Source organism: Coregonus clupeaformis, unplaced genomic scaffold (assembly GCF_020615455.1).
Source record: "Coregonus clupeaformis isolate EN_2021a unplaced genomic scaffold, ASM2061545v1 scaf0723, whole genome shotgun sequence".
In the NCBI taxonomy this organism is placed as follows: domain Eukaryota; kingdom Metazoa; phylum Chordata; class Actinopteri; order Salmoniformes; family Salmonidae; genus Coregonus; species Coregonus clupeaformis.
In genome coordinates, this window is record NW_025534178.1 from 55,001 (window position 1) to 62,500 (window position 7,500).

General features: G+C 45.5%; 1 pseudogene; it reads left to right on the plus strand.

Annotated features, from left to right (window-relative positions):
- Window positions 1–7,500, plus strand: part of LOC121556279 — a 56,241-nt pseudogene that overhangs the window by 30,896 nt on the left and 17,845 nt on the right.

Below are 7,500 nucleotides of genomic sequence, written 5' to 3' on the forward strand. Positions count from 1 at the left end.
CTTACATTGTGTCTACTGACCCCCCTGGGGTAATCTGCATTTGCTGAAGCATTTTGACCTGTAGCCTCTATCTTCCTCCCTCCCTCCTATAGCTGGAGACCCAAACAGGGACTTCCAGCTCCAAGCCAGTTCAGGGGCCCTGTCCACGTCGCGTCCCCTGGATCGGGAGCTCCGGGCTGGGTATACTCTGGAGGTGGTGGCCCTAGACCGTGGTTCTCCTGCTCTGAGCAGCACGGCCACAGTAGAGGTGACGGTGCTGGATTTAAATGACAACAGCCCAGCATTCAGCAGCAACAGCTACACCATAGACGTCTCAGAGGACGCTGCCCGGGGAACTCCAGTCTTAGAGGTACGTTAAGATATGATATGCTCTGATAAGATATGATGTGTTCTGATAACATATGATATGTTCTGATTAGATATGATATGTTCTGATAAGATAGGATATGTTCTGATAAGATAGGATATGTTCTGATAAGATAGGATATGTTCTGATAAGATAAGGATATGTTCTGATAAGATAAGGATATGTACAGATATGATAAAATATGAAATACAATATGATAGCAGCTAGACTCAAGGGTTGGATGGAACAATATTGAATAAAGTGTATGTGATATACCAACATATCAGGTCTTTACTAAGTTAGGATAAGTTAGATACAGTGCCTTCAAGTATTCAGACCCCTTGAATTTGTCCACATTTTGTTACTTTACAGCCTTATTCTAAAATATATTTTTATTTATTTTTATCCTCATCAATCTACACAAAATACCCCACAATGACAAAGCGAAAACAGGTTTTTAGAAATGTTTGCCAATTTATTAAAAATTAAAAACAGAAATACCTTATTTACATAAGTATTCAGACCCTTTGCTATGAGACTCGAAATTGAGCTCAGGTGAATTCTGTTTCCATTGATCATCCTTAAGATGTTTCTACAAGTTGATTGGAGTCCACCTGTGGTAAATTCAATTGATTTGATTTTTTTTTTTTAAGATGGCGCCGACAGACATGACAGCTCTGCTTCCTGCTCCTGAGCAACTTCGCAGTAAAAAAATTTAAGATAATTTCTTTGTCAGTGGGCAAACGTACAAAATCAGCAGGGGATCAAATACTTTTTTCCCTCACTGTATGGGCTGGAAGTAGAGGCATAAGCGTTGTTGTTCACTAGTTTACTCCAATTAGGGGAGGGGTCGTGGGGTTGGAAAGTAATAAAGAGAAATATATTTTTTAAAAAGGTTGTGTATGTATATGTACAGCAGGGGAAAAAAGTATTTAGTCAGCCACCAATTGTGCAAGTTCTCCCACTTAAAAAGATGAGAGAGGCCTGTAATTTTCATCATAGGTACACTTCAACTATGACAGACAAATTGAGAATTCTTTTCTCCAGAAAATCACATTGTAGGATTTTTAATGAATTTATTTGCTAATTATGGTGGAAAATAAGTATTTGGTCACCTACAAACAAGCAAGATTTCTGGCTCTCACAGACCTGTAACTTCTTCTTTAAGAGGCTCCTCTATCCTCCACTCGTTACCTGTATTAATGGCACCTGTTTGAACTTGTTATCAGTATAAATGACACCTGTTGTCACGATCGTCTACCAAAGAGGAGGACCAAGGCGCAGCGTTGCAGGCAAACATACTCTTTAATTAGAGACACGATCAAAACAACAAACGATACGTGACAGTTCACGGTCCAACATAAACAGACTTGAAACAAGATCCCACAAACACAAATGGGAAACAGACCGTTTAAATATGGCTCCCAATCAGAGACAACCAACGACAAGCTGACACTCGTTGCCTCTGATTGGGAGCCACTCAGCCAACATAGAAATACACATACTAGATACACAAATGAAATGCACACCCTGGCTCAACATACAAGTGTCCCCAGAGCCAGGGCGTGACAGCTACCCCCTAAAGGCGCGGAATCCGACCGCGCCCACCAAACACCACAGGGGAGGGACCGGGTGGGCACTCCGCCAGGCGGCGGATCCGGCTCCGGGCCTGATGAGCGCACCACTGACTTGGTGCGGGGAGCAGGAGCGGGCCGAGCTGGGCTGACGAAACGCACCACTGACTTGGTGCGGGGAGCATGAATGGGCCGGACCGGGCTGACGACGCGCACCACTGACTTGGTGCGTGAGCAGGAACGGGCCGCGCCGGGCTGGCGTAAACGCACCACTGACTTGGTGCGGGAGCAGGGAGCGGCCGGACCGGGCTGACGGGCGCACTACTGACTTGGTGCGGGAGCAGGAACGGGCCGTGCGGGCTGACTGAACGCACCACTGACTTGGTGCGAGTGGCAGGAACAGGCCGGACCGTACTGGGAACACACACCACTGGCCCTACGTGGGGATCAGGAACAGGCCGGACCGGACTGGCAACACACGCCAGTACCTCTCGCCGTGCCTCTACATCCTCCTTCCCCCTGGTGACCAGTGACTCCCGTAACCTGGCGGCCTCCTGCTGCCCCGTCGTCCCACGGCGTTAGCCCCCTAAAAAATGTATGGGCTTGTCTCTCCCCGTGCTCATGGCCTCCATCCCTCTTGCCAGACTCTCACTCATCTCCTCCCAGGTCCATCCTCTCTCCTCGTCACGCTGCTTGATCCAGTCGAGGTGGGATCTTCTGTCACGATCGTCTACCAAAGAGGAGGACCAAGGCGCAGCGTTGCAGGCAAACATACTCTTTAATTAGAGACACGATCAAAACAACAAACGATACGTGACAGTTCACGGTCCAACATAAACAGACTTGAAACAAGATCCCACAAACACAAATGGGAAACAGACCGTTTAAATATGGCTCCCAATCAGAGACAACCAACGACAGCTGACACTCGTTGCCTCTGATTGGGAGCCACTCAGGCCAACATAGAAATCCACATACTAGATACACAAATGAAATGCACACCCTGGCTCAACATACAAGTGTCCCCAGAGCCAGGGCGTGACACCTGTCCACAACCTCAAACAGTCACACTCCAAACTCCACTATGGCCAAGACCAAAGAGCTGTCAAAGGACACCAGAAACAAAATTGTAGACCTGCACCAGGCTGGGAAGACTGAATCTGCAATAGGTAAGCAGCTTGGTTTGAAGAAATCAACTGTGGGAGCAATTATTAGGAAATGGAAGACATACAAGACCACTGATCATCTCCCTCGATCTGGGGCTCCACGAAAGATCTCACCCCGGGGGTCAAAATGATCACAAGAACGGTGAGCAAAAATCCCAGAACCACACGGGGGAACATAGTGAATGACCTGCAGAGAGCTGGGACCAAAGTAACAAAGCCTACCATCAGTAACACACTACGCCACCAGGGACTCAAATCCTGCAGTGCCAGACGTGTCCCCCTGCTTAAGCCAGTACATGTCCAGGCCCGTCTGAAGTTTGCTAGAGTGCATTTGGATGATCCAGAAGAGGATTGGGAGAATGTCATATGGTCAGATGAAACCAAAATATAACTTTTTGGTAAAAACTCAACTCGTCGTGTTTGGAGGACAAAGAATGCTGAGTTGCATCCAAAGAACACCATACCTACTGTGAAGCATGGGGGTGGAAACATCATGCTTTGGGGCTGTTTTTCTGCAAAGGGACCAGGACGACTGATCCATGTAAAGGAAAGAATGAATGGGGCCATGTATCGTGAGAATTTGAGTGAAAACATCCTTCCATCAGCAAGGGCATTGAAGATGAAACGTGGCTGGGTCTTTCAGCATGACAATGATCCCAAACACACCGCCCGGGCAACAAAGGAGTGGCTTCGTAAGAAGCATTTCAAGGTCCTGGAGTGGCCTAGCCAGTCTCCAGATCTCAACACCATAGAAAATCTTTGGAGGGAGTTGAAAGTCCGTGTTGCCCAGCGACAGCCCCAAAACATCACTGCTCTAGAGGAGATCTGCATGGAGGAATGGGCCAAAATACCAGCAACAGTGTGTGAAAACCTTGTGAAGACTTACAGAAAACGTTTGACCTGTGTCATTGCCAACAAAGGGTATATAACAAAGTATTGAGAAACTTTTGTTATTGACCAAATACTTATTTTCCACCATAATTTGCTAATAAATTCATACAAAATCCTACAATGTGATTTTCTGGATTTTTGTTTCTCATTTTGTCTGTCATAGTTGACGTGTACCTATGATGAAAATTACAGGCCTCTCTCATCTTTTTAAGTGGGAGAACTTGCACAATTGGTGGCCGACCAAATACTTTTTTCCCCCACTGTATATATATATATATTTGCGAGAAAGAAAAACATATGGGGGATTGGAAGTGATGCAGACAATTACATTGATGGAAGTTACAATCTATCTGCAATATTAAAGCTGATCTACCCCCCCACCCCCCAAAAAATTTAAAATAAGTTAGATATGTGGTTGACCCATCCTTAACTGTCACTAAAAACATAGTTTTACAGATTTTTAACACACATATTTGTGCTCCAGGTTACAGCCACAGACGCAGACGAGGGGGAGAACGGAAAGATTCTGTACTTCCTGAGTCGAGAGGCAAGAGGCACGTTTACCGTTGACGAAAACACCGGGCGAATCACCACAGCAGCACCGCTGGACCGGGAGAAGACAGTGTCATACAGCTTCCATGTGTTCGCTATCGACCGATCACCTGCAGAGCCAAGAAACACTTCTGCTCAGGTAACAGTCCTACGCAACAACAACAATACATCATACATTTTTCAATTAATACTTTCAAGGTCAAGGACAATGCGTATTTCATATTGGTCCACTACCTTCCTCCTCAGAGGATAACACATTTTAGTTAATCTTTTCCAAACCTTTCTCCTCCATCTCTCCCAAACCTCTCTCACCTTCTTTCCCAACCCTCTCCCATCTTCTTTCCCAACCCTCTCTCACCTTTCCCAACCCTCTCTCACCTTCTTTCCCAACCCTCTCTTCTCCCTCCCCCCTCTTTCTTTCTCCACCTCTCCGTAACCCAGGTAACCGTGACCATACTGGATGTGAACGACAATGCTCCATTCTTTATCCAAGACCCCCTCGTCGTTGAGGTCTCGGCCAGCCAATCACAACGCGTTCTGGCCACCATGCGGGCAGAGGACAAGGACTTTGGCGCCAACGGCTCCGTGTTCTACCGTTTCGCCGCTCCAGTGAGGGGCTTCAGCATCAACTCCCTAACGGGGGAGATCCAGGGGACGGAGGGGATAGACAAGCTGAGTCAGGCCCAGAGGACCCTCATGGTGGAGGCTATGGACCAGGGAACCCCGGCCCAGTCCAGCCTGGGGGTGGTGGTGGTCTATGTGAAGGAACAGCAGTATACAGGAATCAGGTTCTCAAGGAACGCCAGGGACGTCAACGTACAGGAGAACGCCGCCAAAGGTTTGTAGTAGTCCATCTATAGATGCTCAACTAACTATCAACAGACTATTGGGAACACATCAGCTGTTTGAACTGTTGCCTGTTACTGAGAATTATATTGGTGTTCTATTGGATTCTATTGAAGTTCTGTTGGATTCTTTTAACATTCTATTGGGTAGAGTAATATGCTTTGTTATCCCCTGGGGGCAATTCATTTTACAGTACATAGTAAAAACACAATGGACACATGCAAATACATATATACACTGTGGGAGTATGTTGACATTCTGTTGCATTCTTTTAACTTTCTGTTGGATTCTATTGACTTTCTGTTGGATTCTGTTGACATTCTATGGGATTCTGTTGACATTCTGTTGGATTCTGTTGACTTTCTGTTGGATTCTGTTGACATTCTATGGGATTCTGTTGACATTCTGTTGGATTCTGTTGACTTTCTGTTGGATTCTGTTGACATTCTATGGGATTCTGTTGACTTTCTGTTGGATTCTGTTGACTTTCTCTTGGATTCTGTTGACTTTCTGTTGGATTCTTGTTGAAATGCATACGATTCCTCTTTGGTTAGTTTCTCTACCATGTTTGTAACCCTCTCCCTCTCTCTTTGGTTAGTTTCTCTACCATGTTTGTAACCCTCTCCATCTCTCTTTGGTTAGTTACTGTTATGACGAGTTTCTCTGGTATCTCGTACTTCAGGATGTAAGAGAGTAGTCGACCACTTAGATGGAGAGTTGATTCATTGTTATTTAATGGTTACAGTACTGGATTCAATGACAAGCGGTACGGGCGTAGCCCCTTGTCATCCGGATGAATTACATAGACAAATCTCTCAGTTTATATAATGCCTTCCGAGCTACTTCTATCCAACAGTTGCCAACCATTATTGAGTGTCACTCATCTCCTACAATAGGATCCCCATACATAGTATCGTGTGGCACCCTAGCCAGGCCGTTCCATCACGTACCCCTCCTAAGATTAGCACCCGTGGCCCCCAATCTATCTAGGCACACCAACCTTTTGTCACTCACCAGTGACATCAATAACACATGGCGTCTCCTTGCCCTCTCTCCCACATACAGCTCATGAGTTTACAGACATTAACAAATCCTGTATCAAAAGTCATTATATCAGTGACTCTCCCATGTTTGTAACCCTCTCCCTCTCTCTTTGGTAAGTGACTCTCCCATGTTTGTAACCCTCTCCCTATAAAGGAACGGCTGTAGTCCAGGCTCAGGCCCAGTACCCTGATGGAACTCAGACAGGCATCAGCTACAGCCTCTTCTCTGGAAACAGACTGCAGGCCTTCAGCATCAGCACCTCTACAGGTTAATGTCACTATGCTACAACACTATAGGGTTAATATTATATTGCTATACTATAACACTATAGAGTTAATGGTATATTGCTATACTATAACACTATAGAGTTAATGGTATATTGCTATACTATAACACTATAGAGTTAATGGTATATTGCTATACTACAACACTATAGGGTTAATGGTATATTGCTATACTACAACACTATAGAGTTAATGGTATATTGCTATACTACAACACTATAGAGTTAATGTTATATTACTATACTACAACACTATAGGGTTAATATTATATTGCTATACTATAACACCATAGTTGTACCATATAGCGTACCCTGTGTGCACAACCCATGTGGAATTCCGGGTTCTCTGGCAACGTTTGGAACTGCCAATCTGCAGTTCATCTCAGCCTATGCTTCCCTTGACTTTTTGGCCCTGGCGGAGACATGGATCCCCCCAGAGAACACTGCTACTCCAGCTGCTCTCTCTTCATCTGACTACGTTTTCTCTCATAGTCCGAGAGCATCTGGTCGTCGCGGTGGTGGCACAGGGCTGCTCATTTCTCCTAAGTGGAGATTTTCTATTTTCTCCCTGACTCACCTGTCCATCTCCTTATTTGAATTCCATGCTGTCGCTGTCACTTGTCAACTCAAGTTGAACATTATTCTCATGTATCGCCCACCAGGTGCCCTTAGAGAATTCCTCATTGAGCTTGACACCTTGATAAACTCATTTCCTGATGATGGCTTACCGCTCCTCTTACGACTTCAACCTCCCGACGTCTGCCTTCGATTAATTTCTTTCCAACTCTCTCTTTCCCC